Raw genomic sequence first — 20688 nt, 5'->3', positions numbered from 1 at the left:
GGGCATAAAGCCCAGCTCTCTCTACCCAAGATGCTCGCCGAACCTAACAGTCCGAGGCCAGCGTTCTGATCGCCTCAGAAGATTTTTTTTTCCTTGCATGGAGCTAGCCGTTTAAACAGAAAAACAGGGGTAAAAAAGAAAATATACCCACCCCCAAACGTGCCTCCCCAGCGCCGCAGGGAGCCAACAGACAAGCTGGAGTTTAACAAACAGCAATACTCTTCGCACTCCTGAAAAGCAGGGCTGGACGCTCTCCGTGGTGCTGAAACGCTTCGCGGCTGCCTCTGTCCGTGGTACCTACAGACCCCTCTTTCCAATTTCCCCTGGGGCTCTTCCTCCGCGCTCCAGTTTTCCACCTCCTCTTAGCATCTGGATTATTTTTTCAATAGCACTCGCTGGTTTTGTAAGTGCCAATTTGAAACATTTTTGCCCCCATAACTCGTGGACTACAAAGCACAAGGACCTGAAAAATGTACAGCTTCAATACTCTTCGACTCTACCTTTGGGAGACCATTGTATTCTTCAGGTATGCAATTTTCTACTGACCACATCGCTGTAATGGAAACGGGGGAAAGGAGCACTGAGGCTGACTCTGTCCGTGACCCCCTCACTTGTGGGGGAGGGGGTTGTTGTATACCGCTGCAATCGGGTCTTTCCATTCCCCGCTCCCCCACCCCACCCCGCCCGCAGGGTGTCTGGCTTGTGCGTGGAGGTCTGAGACAGTCGCTGCTCTGGCAGCTGTTTGCGTTTTTTGTGATTTGTTTGTCCTTCCACCTGCTATACTCCCACCCCATCACTGGCCCCCAGCCCCTCTGCATATTGGCTCTCACTGGGCTGAGGACTTTAAGGGGAAGCTTTAGGAGTTACTCAGTTTAATTAGGACTGCATTCTCTCTAACCGCAGTGCCGAAAACCTCAGCTCTCCCGTCTGGGAGCCAAGTGACAACTAGCGGTGACGGGGAAGGTTGCACTAGAACTTGCTGGACACAGAACATTTTATTTTTTCTCCTTTTTTGTTGTTGTTTTCTTTTTCTGCGTTGCGGGGCGGGGGGTGGGGAGGGAGTGCTGAGGTTTAGTGCTTGGAAACAATAGTGTTATGACCTCTGATTGTAAAGCCCTGAATTGGGTGCAGAGTGGATCTACTTAGGAACAGATCTTGGGAAACATTTCCCTTTTGAAACTTTGACTCCCTCTTCTCACCCTCTCACCTTTTCAAACTCTACTTTGTTATCTGCAGATCCTGAACCGTTGGACAATTCTTGTTTGTTTTGTTTGATTTATGTCTGTCCCTCAGTCTGGAGCTGAGTTCCCTCACTCGTTATCTCCCAGGTTAAGATTTTCTGCCTACAGGCTTAGCATTCCATGTTAGTACAAGTGAAAAGTGAAAAATCACCTCTTCAGGAAGCATTGAAATAGATAGTCCTTTTGTAAGTCGGTGAATCAGCCATCATCAGAGATGGTTATGATAAATTCCATTTATATGAATTGAAAAAAATTTTTCTTCTTCCATGACCCGCAGGAATCATTAATCTTCCTCATTTTAGATACCTGCCTCTCGTGTTTTACCATGGCATTGTATTAACAGCCATTTGAAAATCCCACTCTAGGTTATTTTTAAAAATAAGCAATCACCAAATATTACCCTCTCCCATCATAAACCAGCAACTAATTCTTGGTTTTCTTTTAACATTGTAGAGAATTCTGCATATGAATTGTTGGTTTGACTAACCTGTCGATTGGTTTATTAAATGAATGACACCTCCCCCAGACCCCAGATTGTAAGGGTTTATATGTGAACCACTCTTCATATCTTTCTCTTGAGATAAAGAAAAGACCCCTTCCTTTCCTGAGATACCCAATGCTAAAGCTTCTAATCTCCAGTTCAAATAATTATTTGATAGGCCATAGTCCTGCCCGCAGCTCAGAATTCAAATAGTCAGGGAGTCCGAGAGAATCAAAAAAGTGCAACAATCCAGGGCCTCATGAATTGTAGTGAAATGTAGCTACTTTATGGGGGAAAGGACAGGAAGTATCCTCTTAACAGTATCAAATCCTTTCTCCTCTACATACATATAGAACTGTAACATCCTGTGGAGGTGGGGTACTTGGTAACATTTGTATGCAAATTGGTTCTCTGTTTGGCTTACCGAGACAGAACTGAACCAGAAAGATTAAAGAGCAAATTAATAGGACCAAGCACATCACCCTCCATACACACACCCGATTGCTTTTTTCCTCATGTTTGATTTTCTTCTCCCTGACATGGTATTTCACAAAAGGGAGACACAGTTTAAAAGGTTTGCATTGTAATCGTTTTGGTAACATTATGAATCCACCATGCTAATTCTTTACGTAAACTGGTAGTGGCCCGTTAGGAAGCCTCACTCTACATCTTCTTCCCCTACATGTGTCAAGGCATATCTAAACTACAAATGTGTATGGGATTCTGTGTTTATAAAGAAAGAAGAGTCATAACTCTGGAGAGCTGGGAAGAGATTGGTACTGTTGCACTTTCAAGATACAGGAATGGCTACATCATCTGAGGAGTAAATGAGGTTTCAGAAATGTTCTGAAACATAAAATAATAAAACTAGGAATTGGACTAGGGAAATACACTCAGAAATTTTTCAGAGAGATGGGGGGGGGGGGTCAAAAGGAGGGAAAGTATTGTCTTTGTGTAATTGGCACTTTCATTTCTAACTCTCTCATTTTTTAAATTTTAGGTGAAAATGCAGAAGCATTAAAATCTGGGGACTCAATAGAATTGTATGTGGGGGTAAATGAAGAGGGGCAGCTCCCTAGCAGGTTCCATGTCAATAACCCTTTCTCCCCCAAGGAACAGGCAGGCACTCACATTGGAAGGAGCCGGTCCAATCATCTCAGGCACCCAGGTACTCCTTAGATTAAATGATGCCAGCTGCTCATCTTGTTGGGGGAAATTTGGGGGCTAGAAAAGGAAAGGCCATCAATAATAGAAGTACCGCTGCATCAGTACCTAACCAGCAAAATGGCAACAATGACGGTACTACAAAACAACAATCGAAGTGAGCCAGAAATCTCAGATGGTGCCAACAGAGAGAACGAATCGAGGACTTAGACAGAGCTGAGGGGAGAGAGACATAGGGTTCTGGGAGGCACACAGCATTGCAGTGCTCCTCAACTGTGACCCCATAAGGAAAATGAGGTGATTTGGCTAAAGTTCCTGCTCTGGTATTTTAAAAGCCTATGGTTCTGAAATTCCATGAGTGACATTCTAGGATTCAATAACCTAAATTTTGTCTCTTTATTTTCAGTTGGAGATGAGGCTTTATATCCAGACTGGTAAAAAATAATAGATATGGGTTTTTTTTTTTTTTATGGTAGAAGCACATTCCTTTCAAACGTGCTTTTCAAACCAAAGGGAACTTGCTTTGATTCCCAGAGCCTTTACAGTGCCTTATGGCTAGAAGGGCCCAGGAAGACGCCCAAATGTCTTAACTTCTGAGTAATTCAGATAGACTCATAACATATAACGTGTTTCTCAGTCTCAGCCCTATTGACATTGTGAACCAGATCGTCTTTGTTAGGACGGTTGTCCTGTGCATGTTCAGCAGTACTGTGGCCCAGTGGCAACCCTCCACCCCGAGTCATGACAACCCAAAATATCTCCAGACCCTGCCAAAAATCCTGCAGTAGGGGTTGGGGTGCAAAAATCATCTGCAGTTGACAACCACCACTATAGAATGACCAAATATTTAATCTGCTCTTTTGATATACTAATTATAATGAAGAAAAAAGTCTAGTTTCCTTAAGAAAATGCTCAAGAAATACACAAGGCACCCCCAATGAAGCAAAAAGAGACCTAGCTCATGCCTGCAAAGGGAATAAAGGTTGAGGAGATATACCAAGTCTAATCTCTGGCTGGTTTCACCAGAAGATGATCAGCTTCTCTTTATATGCCACTTCCATCTGCCAGCCCAGTAGATGCTTCCTTGCACAGGGTTTTGTGCTGAATATGGCACACATTTACTAAGAAAGGTCACTAAAACCTTGAAGGAAAGATGTTTCCATTCACACTCAGGCAGGTCAAAAGAAACATGGCAAATAGACTGCTTCACATCGTCCTGGAAAGCCAGGTGAATGAGTTTTCTTTTGAGGTGACCCCACTGGCTTCTCAGTCTCCAACCTGCCCAAGGGGGCGTGGATGACCACCTCAATCTTTTCCTCCTGGTAGCATAAATGTATTTCCCCTCAAATTTTTCCTGCTGCATTGTGGGCACTGCAGAGTGTCTAGGAGCCTCTAAAATGGACCAAGGATTCTTTTCCTAAGGAAAGAAGTTTCCTGGGCAAGTTTGCACAGGGGCCAATCAAAATGTTGGTCTACCCTCTTCTGGGAGCTTAGGAAGCTTGAGTAGAAGAAAAGAAAGCATCGTGTTTTTTATTCCCAAGGACCCTAGGCTGGTAAACAGAGTTATGAATGGGCATGTAACTTCTGCATATTCGCAAATCTGGTGATGACCTATTAGGGGACATTTAGAATATTTATTCTTGAGGCCAACTTGTTATGAAAGAGATTGCAAACATGTGGTGCAGTGGAGGGAGCAGTTGGGCTGTGATTTGAAAAGTCCCCATTCTAAAATCAGCGCTGCCCCCCGTCCTGCAGCATGGCTTTGACAAGACTCTTTGCGTCATGGGGACTCATTGTGCTCACCCATTAATTCAAATGACTGATTCTAACACCTCTAAGTTCCCTCCACCCTGGGATAAGGTCTTCAGAGGCCCATACCTACAAGGGCTCGAAATGAATCTGCTTCAGTGCCGACACTGCTTCCCTTTCTTCACCAGGCATCTATTTATTACGTGTGGATGTGTCCGGTCCAAAACCAGGCTCTCTGTGGAGGGGACACAGCAAAAGATGCCAGAGTCCCTGTCCTTGCAGAAGGAGACACTGCCCCCTTTAAAGCTACATTAAAAACCTTTTTCCTTCTTCAGGGGGCCCGCAGAGCTCCTCTCCAGACAGCCTGTGTACACGCCTTGCGACAGCACCACATTTATGTGGGCGTCATTAACTTTATTTCCTTCATCAGCTGGCAGAAGCCAGAATGATGTTTAAGATGGATGGCGTTGTCTCCTGCCTGGCCATCTTGATGCTGCTCTGCAGGTTTTCTGCTGCTTTAGGCAAAGAGGCCTTGGCCCAAAGGGCAGGAGACCCAGGATCCAGAATTTAGCTAGTCCCATGACCTTGAGAGGGTTATGTGACTTCTCTGGCCCTCAGTTTCCCCAGCTGTAAAATGAAGGGACTCAACAAATCATTCTCTCTAAAATCACTTTTAACCATGATAATCACGTGATAGCATAGATAAAACCGTGCCAGTTAAAGATTATCTTCTTCCAATCTCCTCCATGATAGAATAGTTTTGGTTACAAATTCTGCTGCGTATTTCAATCATTCTAAGAAATAGCAACATTGCATTATATTCGGGCTCAAAAATTTGAAAGAATTGAGGACCTCTTTAAGCAACTTCACTCTGGTGGGTTATCCCACCCTAGACAGTGATACCCTAGATTACTGACAAATCGCATAAATATGTCTGTTTCCCCAGGAAGCACTTTGGATGATGAGAAAACATGGTGCTTGGTCACGATCCCCACAGAGCTGGGCAGTGGCATGAGAAAGAGACCCAAAGGTGCTGTACTTACACCAGGGATTCTGTTTGGGTTTTTTCCTTCCCCATAAAAGCTATGTTTTTAAAATTTTGTTTGCCAAATCCCATTCATCATTAACTTATTTCCCCCTTCTTTGTTATTCAGAGGCATGCATAACTGCCAGAAATACTGAATGTTACAGTATAAGCGATGTCATCACACTGAGTTGACCTAAAAGAAAACAGAAGTAAAGACACGTGATGATTTTAGTGAGTCCATAGAGCTTTGTCAGAAGTAAATATGCAATTTGTTAGAGTCTCTGAAATGTTTAAGATGGATTCTGGATCTTCATTACTATTTCATGAACTCCCTAGATATCCAGGGACCCCTATTTGGGAAACATTAAATTTGATTTATTCTACATAGCTCCAAGAGAAGAACTAGAGCAAACTGATAGATAATCATTTTAATGTACACACACACACACATTCTAGTTCAATTAATTTGGAACTTTCTAGCAGACCTGCCAAGTGTTGCAATGGGCTGCCTCCGTGGTAGTAAGGGTCCCTGCCACTAGAGGTATGAAGCCAGAGAAATCCACCTCCCAGGAAGGCTGTAGAAGAAATCCAAGCTGCTTTTGTGGGTTGAGATTTATAATTTACTGCATTAAAGTAAATGAATGCAGGTCAGAAACAAATCTTCACGATACTTCTATTCCCTCCTTTCCTGACTCCCAAATGACCATTCCATCCTTGTAAGCACTCTGGGTTGCACCAAAACACACTTTCATTCCTCCCTTTTCCTTCGGTAAAATGGATTGGTGACAGATAAAACCGGCAATGAACACGAGCATGTGCGCACGTGCACGTGCACACACATACAGGATGCAACAAAGGATTACGAAAAGGAAATCACCTGGTTATGTAAGAGGCTGGTATTAAGAAATGAGAAGGACCTCGACATAAGAAAATGCCAGAGCCAGCCAAAAAGACCCCTTCGAAAGTGCACTGGTCTCCAGACAAGTCCATAGACATGGACAGTGTTCACAGGACCCGTGGCCGGTATGGCTGGAGGCCTCTTAGCCCTGAACCCCAGCTGTCCCTCCTGAACGAACCCCCCCGCTAAGCCTAACACATATCTGAAAACACCATGGGGCCAGCCAGCAAATTCATGCAGAAAGCACACTGGAAGGGAACAATGGTCTGAGATGCTGAGGAGAGGGGCTTAGCCCAGCGTCTCTGCTTTGTAACTCAAGCCCTGATGAGAGGTGCTGAGGCCCCAAAGCTTTTGAAACTCCTTATAAAGGATCCCTTTGTGGTTTTTTGAAGTTGATATTGTCCGAGTCTCCTGAGGCTAATTCAGTGCAATTAGATTACCACTCTCTGCCTTTGGATTCGGCTGTTTCTCAGTATCCATTGCTAAATGAGTTTACCATCTTAACAGGGAGCCGCTGACAGTCATTAATCGCAGCCGTGAAATGGGCAGCATTCTCTCTCTGGCCTTGCACATTGGGCAACCCACGGGCACCTAGGGAATAAGCCTCTGCTCCCTTCCCGGAGATTTCCCACCCGTTCACCCCCAGAGAATCACACATTCCTTCAGAGTGTTTTAAGTACCAACAGAATCGCGGAGACTTAGGCAGTTCTGTAATTCAGCAGCTCTCAAATCTAGCTGTAAGGGGGTTTGCCACCGTACTAGACTACTGAATAAGAATCTCTCAGGAGGGGGACCCAGAAGCCTGTAATGTTAGCCAGAGTCTCTAAATCAGTGCTTTTCAAACTTCAGCGTGTGTGAATCACCTGAGAATCTCCCTGATGCTGATTCAGACTCAGGAGGTCTGGGGCAGGGCCAGAGAGGCTGCGCTTCTAACAGCCCCATGGCGGGGGGGGGGGGGGGGGGGGGGTGCTGATGCTTCCTTGGACCAAAGGTTTGGGTAGTAGGGCTCTAAGTGACTCTGCCTGGGGACCCCTGACACAGATTAAACCCTTTGATTCTGCAGATGAGGAAAGGATAAATGACTTCCTAAGGTTATAGAGTGAATGGCAGAGCTCCCCAGGTCCTGCACAATTCTGTTCACCCCCAAACTGATTTGCCTGCGTGGCATCTCTAAGAGTGGTGTGCCTGCGACTCTGCCACTGCCTTTTCTTCCTTTGGCATTCTCACACGTTGTCCTCCCTCATAAGTAGAGACACACACCTCAAGAAGTCTTCCCCAGAGAGCTATCCCCATTCCCAAACTGGTGGTCTGGGCCCCGGAGTTCTAGAGAAGCTGGGAACTCTGACCATGCGAAGTTGGATAAGGAGAAAGGGCACCTGAGGAATGGGCTATGAATCCCAGCCCTGTGGGGCCTGAGGACACTGCGGTGAGAGTCTGTCGGGACCGATGGAGGAGAAAGATCATAGATCACAGTGTTCAGAAGGAGGAAATCTGTGGTTTATGGCTCCAAGGATGACCTCACTGACAGTCCCCCTTGTGCACATCACACTCTCAGCTCCACATAACTGGGGTCCCATTTCGGACACCCGGATGGTCAGAGGGTCTTGCCCCCTGCTCCCATCTGTCTGATCTCGGGACCAAGTCCTTCCTTCTTCTTTACTCCCTTCAACCTATTATCCTTTCCGCAAAGCACATTATCATCTTAGACATCAAATAAAGTAACTGCTATGATCTTTGGCCTTGGAGAGCTGCATGTTTATTGCCGTGCTCAGTTCTGCAACATTGCCTGGCTGGGGGGGGGGGGGGGGGGCGGGGATGCAGCACGGCCGCAGCAACCCTGGCGGCCAGGCAGACTTGCCGCACTCCCTTCCACGAGCACTTGACACCTGATCGAGTGTCTCACACTCACGATCCCATATGAGCTTCCCAGTCTCCTAAAAAAATAGATACAAGACCGTGGTTGCTATCCCCATTTTAGAGTTGAGAAAACTGAGGTTTGGGGAAGTGACTTGCCTAAGACTATACACACACACACACACACACACACACACTCCTAAAGCTGGAGGTCCGGTGAGCTGGTGCACTTCTCAGGCTGAGTGCCCCCTCCCTGCATTCCAGTGGGCCTCAGTGGGAGGACGGAAAGAAGCCTATGAGAGAAGATCTGGGAATTCTCCATCAGGCCTTTGGTCTAACAGCCATATTCTTCTGATTCCTAGCCAGATAGGTATTCCTTTCTCTGTTCTTGATCATTTTTAGTTATACAATATATGCATATATTCCTTTTTCAAAAATTGTATACTAGACTCCAGCCTAAAAATCCCCTTTGATAGGATCTCCAGGTCCATCAGTTCAGAAGGAGGAAATCTGTGGTTTATGGCTCCAAGGATGACCTCACTGACAGTCCCCCTTGTGCACATCACAGCTTTTGTGTCTTTAAGGGGTATTGTACTTGATATTTCTTATTCATCTATGTATGTGTGTGTGTATATGGATACACACGCGTGTGTTAACTATTGGAGTATACACATACTATCATTTTGAGGAATCTGTCTTGGAAGATTTACCCATGGAGGCACAGAGCTTCACCTCATTCTTTTAACTATCACAGAGCATTTCATGTTCCATATATCCCATCATTTTCCAGCCATCCCCCTACTGAGGGGCATTTATACTTCCTTCTCAATCTTCCACTGATATCGGTGCGGCAACAGTCACAGTGCACCTACATCTTTTTGAACACAGGTGACGTTTTTCCAGGTGGATTAAAAAGAGCAAGAAATGGAATTGCTGGGGCATGGAGTATGTACGTCTTTATGCTAATAGATGCCACAGGCTAATGTTCCTTTCTTCCCAAAGCTTCTCTTCTTCCTGCCTCATGATGCTTCTCTTAACCTGGACCGCAACAAATGCACTAAGAATAACTGTTACTATTTCTTGAGCATTTATCGAATGTCAGGTCCTGTGCCTCGTCTCATAACCCCACAAAAATCCTTGGACATAAATACTATTCTATTCCCATTTACAGGTAATAAAATTGAGGCATAAAGAGGCTATGTCATTTGCCCAAGGTAAGACAACTAGTAAGAGGCAAAGTCGGGACTCAAAACCAGGCTGACTCCAGAGAACATTCTTTTAATTGCATTGATATTGTTACTCCAAGAAAGAACCAGAGAGGAGGAGAGAAGAGACCAAAGTGGATGAGGAAGACAGAAGTAGAAAGCAGATTAATTTCCCTCCCTCAATAACCAAGGGCTAATCTCTTTCGGATGGTTCTAGATCATCAGAAAGTTAATATACATCGGTAAATAGATGTGTTTTCAATCTCCACCCTTCACAGAGGAGGGGAATGGCACTGCCTCCCGCCCCCATCACAGACAGATATGGTCAGGGCTCGAAGGGCAGACCAGTCACTACAGTACCTTTCCTCTTCATCTCACCTGAAAAGTGCTCGATTCAAAGAGCTATTGAAGGTTCTGGAGGACAATTCCTTCTTGGGCTGGGGTCCAGAAAGAAAGGCAGCATAATATGTAGCCCATTAAAAAAATATATATATATATTTTTTTTTTTAAGAGAGAGAGTGTGTGTGTGTGAGTAGGAGCAGGGAGGGGTAGAGGGAGAGAGAGAATCTTAAGCAGGCCCCACGCTCAGCACGGAGCCCGGTGAGGGGCTCCATCTCACAACCCTGAGATCATGACCTGAGCCCAAAATCATGACTGAGCCATCCAGGTGTTCCTAAAAAATTTTAATTGCCAGTTCTTAGTCCTCCCACCAAAGCGTCACATCCTAACCCACAAACACACAAGACTGAGAATATGGTTTCCCTTGGTCTCCCAAAGGCAGGCAAGCTCCAGCATTGGTGGTCTTGCCACGGGTTCCAGATCTGCCACTCCCGAAGCACGGCCAAAGGGCTTCTCAAAACATCTCTGATCCGAGAAACCACTCCCAGGCCTGCCAAGGGTGGCGGGAGCAGAATGGGGACAGGGAGCAAGGACCAGGCCAGCTCTCCTGCATAGTCACGAGCGGCACTCCCCACCTGGCCCGAGGGAAGCCCAAACGCTGATGTTTCAGACACCTGTTTTCAATAGCTCTCTGAGCGACACCAGAGACCTCTCCAAGTGTTTCCATAGCAGGCCTGCTGCTACTAGAACAACAATTACAATATAAACAAAGTCTCCTAATATCAACTCTGGAAACAAACTTGCTGGTTTGTTTACATTATGAGCATTACAGGTTAGCTATAAAATATGTAAACCACATAGGGAAATGGGATTCAAACTAAAATCCACAGAAATCTTACCCCATGGGGCAAATCACTTAACAGTTTGATACTCAGCCTTCCAGACGATTTTAATAACGTAATGACAAAAACATGAATGCTTACTATGTGCCTCACATCTTTCTACAAGCTGTGTATTAAGCTACGTAAGCTTCAGAACAATCCTATAGAGCATCGTCCATACCATTGTAGAGATGAGGTTACAGATGAGGAATCGGAGAGGGTAAGTCATTTTCCTCAGGTTACCCACCTTGGAAATGGCAGGGCTGGACTGAAATACAAGCAGTCTGGCTTCAGAGAGCCTTGAACCGCTGGGCTACGCGAGCAAGCGCTTTCTGTTTTACAGAGATGGGATTATACGAAACACCATGTTGTGCAACTTTCTTTTTTCACTCAGCAATACATTGTCAGTGTGCGTGCAGATTTCTCTCACCCGTCTGCTTTCGTGGTGCCCTTCGCTGAGCGTTCCAGATTTCAGCAGGACAAAACTGCACTTGCCACCCCACAGCCCCCGCCTCCACGTCAGGCTCTCCTTTGCACAAACCAAATTCCAGCCTAAACTGAACTTCTCATCAGTCCCTGTAGTAGGCGCAGTATTCTCATCCCTGTACTGTTTTCACGCTGTTCCCTATCTCTCCATAAACCCAGAAAAAACCCTCCCCTTCGTTTCTGGCCGGAAAGGCAGAAACGAGCTCTGGATTCAAGCTTGTTGACTGAATCCTGCCTCGGTCACGTCCTTGCTGTAGGATCTTGGCAGTTCACTCATCTTAAAAACCGAAGATAAAAGCTTCACCAATAAATCAACGGAGGGACTTTTCATGCACTTTTTCTGCACAGAGCATAAGCCCTTAACGAGCCGCAATTTCTTTTCCATTCTCTGAGATCCTATCCCTGCCTCAGGGTCCAGCTCTAGCCTCACTTCCTCTGCGAGGCAGCCCCTGGACGCCCCCATCTCCCAACTGGTCAGAGACTCTCCTTCCTAAATCCCCTTGGAGGTATAGGCATGACTCTCGGCACTCAGGTCACTCACGGAGGCCTTACGTGCATTTGCGTGCCCTACTTCCTGCCCTACTGGACTGTAATCCCTTCCAAGGCCAGGAACATGATGAACCTTGTGGGACATGTGGAAGGGGAACAAGAAGATTAAGACATACCCCCAGGCGCTTCCCAGAGTTTTCAGCTTGTTCTACTTCTTCCTCACACAGAGCATCGCCCCTGTGACCATGTGTATTAGGTATTCAGGGCCTATTAAGTTGAACTACTCGGTCCCCACAGGCCTGCTCCTCCATCATCTTCTTATTGGCTCTGCAGAAGCCCATGACCGGAAGGCTTCCAACCAGCCAACCCCAAAACACTGCTGTGTCTCACTGTGACCCTTTTCTGCTCCAAGACATGAGTCACAGTGAGAGTCTGCTGGACAGGGCAGCTCAGCCCGGGGTCAGTAGCCAGCGAGGTGAGCAGCTCAGCTTCATCCTTGCCGTCTGGCTGAGCATGTTCAAACTCTGGGCCTTTCAACGCACCTGCACCATCACAGATAAAGCTCCTTCCCACCACGACCCGGGTCTAAAGAGAGGCCCCTTCCGGAGGGCAAGGCAATCTTCCTACAGTGGTTTTTAATTGGGCAGAAAGCATGAACTTCATTAGAGATCATTTTCTTGGTGTGACCTAAAACATTTAGCAGAAAAGAGAAACTCCTGACAGGGGCCAAGAAAAGACAAAATCATCTCTAGAGAGAAGGGGCTTGGAGGACTTTGTTGACTCTCCCTTGGAATATAAAAAGCCATGCTTCCTGGAAAAGAGGGTGACGAGTTTCAATTAAAGGTGTAACCCCCACCCTGCCTCAAGATTGTACATCCTGAAGATGAGAACAGGATTTCCCTCCCCCTGCAATTCCTGTTCTGAGTTTATAACTGAGTCTCGGTTCTTCTACCCCTATAATAAGACTGGACTGTGTAAAGACTATAGGTCTTTCCAGCTGTCATTGCATAATTCTTAAATTAAGTTGGCTCACAGAAGACCCAGCAGCTAAAACCTCTGATGAATCAGTCAGATATATTCCAGAATCCAGGCTATACCACTTAATTGACACCTGTAGGTCCGGGACAAAGACTGTTCTTAAGATTCCTAAGCCTCAGTTTTCCTCATCTGTAAAATGGCAATCATTAGTATCCACTCCCCTACCCCCCCAAAAAATCACCCTAAGTTTTCAATAGGAGAAGGTGTACAGAGTGTTAGGCATACACGTGGCACAAAGAAATTGTGCAAAGCAGGAAAACCATGAGGACTCTTATTAAAAAGGGATATGTGCAGAGCACTTTGGGAGCATCAAGAAGAGTCTGTTTAACTCTGTCTGGAGGTGGGGAGACAGAACAAAGTTGAAGGAGCCAGGACACTTCAACTGGGCCACAAAGAATGACTAATTCACCTAGTGGCAATGAGTGCCAAGAGAGAATGTTGCAAACAGAGGGGGAAGGCCTGCAGAACAGGCAAGCTGGAGGATGGGGAGGTCAAGGACACTGGAGGGGCCAGCCATCCACTGTCACCCAGGCTCAGCCTAGTCCTGCTCTGCCCTGTTCCCTCCCAATGGGCCTTTTACCAACTGGAAGCCCACCTGAGAGTAGACAATTTGCTCATTACCCCCAAAGTATCTATTGAATTCCTACTATAAGGCAGTAATTGTTCTAAGTTCTGGGGACAGACACAGTGATGAACAGAACAGATTTAGTCCCTGCTCTCAGACAGCTTAACTTCTAAAGGGTCAACTTGGGAAACTATGTATTTTCAGGTCATGGACACCACTACAAACCCAGGAAATCCAATGATGGGACAGATACTGGTCCACTGGAGCCCATCCCAGGCTGCCTACCCTTGCACATGCACACATCAGCTCCTTTAAGACTTGTATCATGGGGTTGCGGGGGGCCTGGGTGGCTCAGATGGTTAAGCATCCGACTCTTTGATTTCAGCTCAGGTCATGATCTCAGGGTCATGAGCTCGAGCTCTGCGTTGGGCTCTGCACTCAGTGGAGATTCTCTCCCTCCCACTCCCTCTGCCCCTCGCCCAACCCACGCTTGCTTGCTCTCTCTAAAATAAATAAATAAAATCTTACCAAAAAAAGACTTAGCATAGGTAGATGGGCCGGTGAGGAAAGTCCCTTTCTTTTTACTGATGAGGAAACTGAAATCCTGAGAGGAGAAATGATTCATCCAAAATCTCATGGCCAAGAAGTGCCACAGGCAGGTGACCTCATTCCATGCAGAAAAGTAAAAAATATCCAGGACAAGAGATTAAAATGGAGGGGGAATGTAGAGAGCGAGTAACAAAACAGGATGTACAGTAAAATCTCATTTCTATTTTTTTAATGTTTTATTGTTTTTCTATGGGGAAAAAGAAGTCTAGAGAAATGGACCCAAAACTGCTTATAGTTGTTTTATCTCTTAAGAATGAGACTATGGGGGACTTTTATTTCCTACATTAAATATTTTGGTAATGCTTGAATGTTTCACAATATGTATTACTTTTGAAAGCTGAAAAAACAGATTTTTTCCAAAAGAGGGTGTCAGAGAGCATGGGAACACAATAAAATGTGGAGCCCACCTAAATAAAAGAACATGCACCAGCTAGGGAAAAGAGACATTTGGGGTGGTCTGAACCAGTGCCCCATTGATTGGTTTCTCCAAGTAAAAATGAGCATAGAGGCTCAGACCGTATGGTGTGTTTGGAGGAATTTTCTGAGCAAATGGAAGTTGCTCTCCCCACTGAAGTCACTGTGCTAGACGTGAGATGTCATTGGAAAGCGGAAGGCCAGAGTTATGTTATATATACTTGGGTTTTTAGAACCAGTGATAGATGTATTTTCATTAGGGTAAAGGAAGCCCTACACATTCTTTTTTGTAATTTCATAAAATCTTGGTCATCAAAAAAAAGTTAGAGATGGAAAGAATCATCTGACCCAATCCTTTCAATTCCCGGGGGGAACAGAGACCAGAGGGAAAGGGATTTGTTGAAAGTCAGCAGTGAATTAATGCTCAGCCCAGACAAGGACTAAGGACTCTAGGTCTCTTATCACCATGACAGTTTTCCCTTAAAACTAAAGATTGTTCTTCTGGTAGTGTGCAAGACAAATTTCAATGGTACAGAATAATTTTATTTTATTTTACTTATCATGAATTTTATTTTACTGGGTACTGGAATTTACCAATTTCATTTTAATACTAGTAATCTCTGTTAAGCTAAAATATCAAATTAAGGGTAAATTAAGTAATAGTATATGAACTGGGCAAAATCTGTCATATGCTGTATAGGCAATTTGGGTTTGAAGAATGCTGTACTCTACCATCCCATCTTAGACACGGCCATTGGATTGAATGGAAAATACCAGAAGGACTTGTGAAACTCAGTTTTGAGTAAAGCCTAACTGTACCTCTAAGTCTCAAATGGCTTCTCAGTGTGAATCACGGACATGGGCTGCTCTATGAACTCAAATAGTTGGGAAAAAAATGGTACATTTGGGTAAAAAGTAGGCGCATTCACAAATAGAGCACAGTGGGGACATGGTCACCAAGAAGTATCTATTGAAACTATTCGTAGTTTTCTGTTCCCTTCTCATGTTAAAACATTTGTGACTCCCAATCCTTTGCCTATGAACAGAAATTCCTCTAAATAATATTTATGATATTATCAGATAACATGTATTTAGAATCTACTATATGCCAGGAACTTTTCTGAAAGTTGCATATGCTTAACCATTGGGTCTTTAAAGCAACTCAATGAAATACGTCCTAGTATCATCCCCACTTTGTGGAAGATGCCAGCTTGTGCCAAAGCGGTGACTTTACTATCTGGGACACCTTCAGGCCAATCCCGTTCAAAGTCTTCATAGGCAGAAAGACGTGCACAAACCTCACATCCAGAGATGTGTTGGGGCAGAGTGGAGGGAGTGGAGTCTCTGAGGAAGAAAATGGAGAGACTCACCCCAAATCACAGCCCTTCCTAGGGAGGAACGCAGGTGGGGAGGACTTGACGATATACTGCCTTCAGTTCTGCCACCCAAAGTCCTGATTTCCTTTCCATCTGTCCCCATGGATTCATGAAGAGACGAAAGAGAATAAGAAATAATATAGGGCCGGACATAAAGGGTGGGGGGGGGGGCAAGATGAGGGGATAGACAAAAGGGGAGATAAGCAGAGTAATCAAGAAGGAAGCGTCTCCTCTGGGTTCAGCCAAGACCATTCTGTGTGAGTCTCCCTCGCTCTCAGGACCACAGTATTCTCCTGTGTAAAATGGGTGGGTGGACTGGACTAGCTGACTTTTAAGGTCTCTCTCAGCTCCGTCATTCTAGGATTCAGAAACAACTGAAGGAGAAGGGGAGAGAGGTACAGGCGGGAAGAGGCAAATGCTAAGGAGGAAGGATGAACCGAACCACGGGGGGAGGAAACCAGAGGAGAAAGAAAAGAGGTATTTCCCAAATCAGCTGGAGTCTGCCTTCTTGTTGAAAGAGAAGAATTTACAGCAATAAAAGCTTTACCCTTGGGCAGTCAGCTCCATGCCTCCCCCTAGTGAGGACCATGGTTGAGTGTGGTGAGGGCCAGGGCTGATGTCTGAGGAACAGGGGCCTGAAACAGCCCTGGGAGGCTGGCAGGAATGCCTGGTTCTCCCTGGCTAGGAAGGAGGGCAACCCCTCCTCCTCTGGGCCTGACGACAGACAACGATGACTGGCATATTCCCAGGTCTGAGGGATGTCCTGGGAAAACTAGAGGCCATGCCCAAGGGAGCTAGATACACAACATTATCCCACTGTGCCTGCAAGGATGTCATCCTGGGAGCCACCCGAAAGACACAAGCCCAGGCCTGCAAAAGATCTTCCAAGGTCATCTTCTCCAACCTCCTGCCTTTAAGCATCCCTTTCGTAATAGTCCTGTGCAAGGGAGTTAGCACAAGTGACACCCAGTCCTGTTCTCCAGTTTTCAGAGTTGTCTGAGCCGTCCCAGGCCTTGAGGCAAAGACAGTACCTCGGACTGATGGAGTACGCCCTTAATGTACAGGACACGGTGCTGGGCACACAGTGGGCTCTCTGATAATTGATCAGTAGGTGAAATGGCTCTCCTCTCTCTCCCAATAATGCCTACTCTGCTGTTTAACATTTCCATCTCAACATTCTTCCTTTTGTTTATTCCACTACCCCTGTTTCAAAGTCCAACCTGTCATTTCCCTGAGAGGACAGAGCCTGGCAGATACAGGCCTCTGTACAAGTGAGGGAGAATACCCATTCTGCAGGTGACATCCCGAAAAGACCAGAGATAAAATTGTTCACTTAACATACAATGAGCAACTTTTGTATGCCAGGTTCTTGGCTAGGAAATTGATCTGAATTTTTTATTCTTCCCAACAATCCTAAAATTAGAATCAAGCATTCCTAGCTTACAGAAGAAGAAACTGAGGCTCAGAAATGTTAACCAACTCTCAAGGTCATCGAGTAAGTAGTAAGGTCACAGTTCTTGTCCACTCTCGGCTGACTCATCCTTACAGCATGTCGTTCAGGATTCCGCCTAATCCGTGAACACTTGCGGCAACAAGAAACATGCCACCTCCTGATGATGCCCCTTCCATTACTGGGGAACCCTCCTGGTCAACCCGTTCTTTCCTCCCATGTATCAGGCAACCCCACCACCACCACCACCAACACTCTTAAAGTCCCCTCTGCCTTCCCTGGTCACCTGGCACAAATCACTGGGCTGGAAAAGGTACCTCAGATATGGAATCAGAAAACTCTGTATCTAGTCCCACCTACCACCTACCAGCCATGTCACTTTCAACCAAGGCGTTTTTGCCATCTTCTGCCATCTGCACCTCGGGTCTCTTCATCTGTGCAACAGGAACACACATATATTCCTCATCTAGTGTCTGGGAGAGGAAAAAATAAATAATATTTGCACGGGGCTGAACTCCGTGCCTGGCAAACAGTAAATATTCAAGAACGTTATTTTACAGATTCCCTCTTCCCCACGACAACCCGACAGAGATTTGTAAAAAAATGATCTCCCTGCCTAAATCTTCGCTGAGCCAAACACCCACAGAGTCTTTAATTATTCCTTACAGGTCAATTTCAAGTTTGTTTACCAGCCCAGTTGTTCCTTTCTGGACCTGCTCCAACCTGTTAATGTTCCTCTTAAAGTGCAGGGCTTACACCAGAACATAATAAATTAGCCAAGATTTGAAGCACAGCCCACATCCCTTATTTCCTGCCGTACCTGCCTCTCTTAGCCTTTCTATTTTTCTGAAGTTCTTCAGAATTATTAGGTGTAAGCTAGACTGGCATAGAACTTGAGTGAAGAATGTTTGAATCTCACAAAGACTTTAATTTTTATTTGCAATAATAGCGAATAGGCCGAGTGGTTTCTGTGTGTTGGGTACCACATCAGTATCTGGGATGAATTTTGTCCTCAACCCCAGCAACCCCAGGAGCACATTTTTGCTCCATGGTCTCCTTTTTCTGATAAAGAAATAGATTTGAAGAGGCTAAGTGAATTGCCCAAGATCAACAGCTCTGTGACAGATTTGAGCCTGCTACACCATCCCCCCTCTCAAACCAAGTATTTACTGTATCTAAGTACTTTCAGGGATAAAAAATTGGATATGATGCAGGCAGAAGACATGGGCAGGGGGAACTTAATATATAAAAAGAAATGTCTGGCATCTGCAACATTGTATTCTGAACTACACTGTCACAAAGGTCTCTCTTTCTCCCCTGTAGCATACGCTGATGTCTATGGGCTCTTGGGCAATCTGAGTTAATGGAGAAAGAGAAAAAAGATAAATGTGGTCATCTCTATTAACTTTCACTGTCCCACCATTTCCTTCAACCCTTGCCCTAAGCAGACTCCACATTATAAAGAATTTTCAATGAGGAGCCTGCTGGTCCTGGTGTTGAAGGAGACGGGAGCTCCTTTGCACTGGTTTAGTTGTTCTGCCTTAGAAATAGTCATACTCTTTGACTCAGCAATTTTGCTTCTAGGACATGAACAGAGGTTTGTGACCAAGGGAGGTTTTCACAGCATCATTTATAATAGCTAAAACTTGAAAATAATACAAATGCCTATCAGGAGAGGGATAGCTAAGTGAATGCTAATACAGCCACACATTGGCCTAGGCAGTCATTTATAATTGTGTTTCTAAAGGTTTAATAACAAGAGAAAAATGCTCATTCAGAATCTTCAGTTAAAATTTAAAAAAGGCAGGAAACAAAACCAATTTATAATCTACAGAGGCAAAAAGAAAACCCAGAGGAAATTTACTAATATGGTAACAGTTGGTATCTAGATGATGGGATTTCCAGGAGGGTTTTATTTTTTTTCTTTGAATTTTTCTTTTTTTTCTTTTGTTGTTGTTGTTGTTGTATTTTTCCAATGTGCATTTATTGTTTTAATCGTCAGAGGAAAATGTTATTTTTTTAAAAGGGCTATAAGAGTCTGGTCTGAGGGCAGCTAGCCAGCTTGTGAGGAACAGTTTTTGCAACTGGACAGTTTCCATCTGTGCAGCAGCAGTTACTACTCTGTTACCATCAGATCATCTTAATCCTATTGACTGAAATGCCAAAGTAATGCTATTCATTGACTACCTACCCGATAAATTACCAGGAGCACAGGAGAAGGATCCCCCAGAGAACTCCTGGAGGTGTGGCAGCGGGTGGTCCTTGAGCATCCAAGTGCAAAGCCCAAAGAAAGCTCTAGAAGCCCATCTATTTATCCCTCATCAAAGAGCCTAGATCCATCAATTCTCTCTGAATCGATACAAAATGTATTGGGCATTCACGATGTGCTGAGAATCAAACCAAGCACTACAAAAGATGGACTTACTCATTACAACAACCCCATAAGCAGCAACTTCTATCACCCCCATCTACAGATACAGAGACAGAGAGAGGATAAGTGGTGTGTCCAAGGCCACACAGGTAGGAAATGGCAGAACCTGAGTCTGATGGCAGAGTCTGTAGAGCACGCCCGGGTTCCAGGCCAGAAGGGCATTCTTACTTGGGTAGCACCTTATGCTTTCTTCAACATGGTTTCAAATAGTCATTCATAAGTTAGCACAGAAGATATCTACACCCTATGGATGAAGAAACGGATGCTTAATTATGGTAAAGGGCTAGCCCAAGGACACACAAGAAAGGATCAGGCAGGAGTCAAACAGGGATTTCTGACTCCACATCAGCAGCTTGCCCTGTACCCCCGGCTATTTCTCTTTGCCTCGGACACCTGCAGCAAGAAGCAGAAGGCAAAGGAATTTGGCCTCCTGGGTAGTCCCCCTGTGAGTTATGAAGAGGTGACCCTGCTAGAGGATCCCACAGAGTAGAAAGGAAAGAAACCCCAGAAGGAAAAGAAAGACAAAGCAGCCTTGACCCTGCATTCCTTCTGCTATTAGCCTTCCTTCATCCTCAAACCAGGAAGGGACACCTAGTCGTTCCCTCATCGTCCATCTGTCTTCCTTTTGTCTCATTGGGTCCCACAGGTTTCCCTGACATGTCTTCCCCTGAATTCTCCTCAGGCAATGTTTCTCACAGAGGCTTACACTAAACCACAGAGGAACGGAAAGTCAACACGATGCACAGTCCAGTTGAGTGAGCTGTTGTAACACCTGTGAACAGCTGCTCCAAAACCTGGGCCCAAATTCCACCTCAGTTACAGCCACGTACCAATTCTGCCATCAGAACACCTTGATGAGGTCTGTAAGCTCTCCAAGCCTTCGTTTCCTTACCTGTAAAATGGAGGAGAAAGTGGTCCTATCTCAGAGTCGCTGGATGGCTTAGAAAGCACCGATGTGAAAGTTCTCAGCTCAGTACGTAGCACCTAGAAA

The sequence above is a fragment of the Mustela lutreola genome, chromosome 5 (assembly GCF_030435805.1).
Source record: "Mustela lutreola isolate mMusLut2 chromosome 5, mMusLut2.pri, whole genome shotgun sequence".
NCBI lineage: Eukaryota > Metazoa > Chordata > Mammalia > Carnivora > Mustelidae > Mustela > Mustela lutreola.
The sequence above is the reverse complement of the archived record's forward strand: the minus strand, read 5'-3'. Positions refer to the sequence as shown.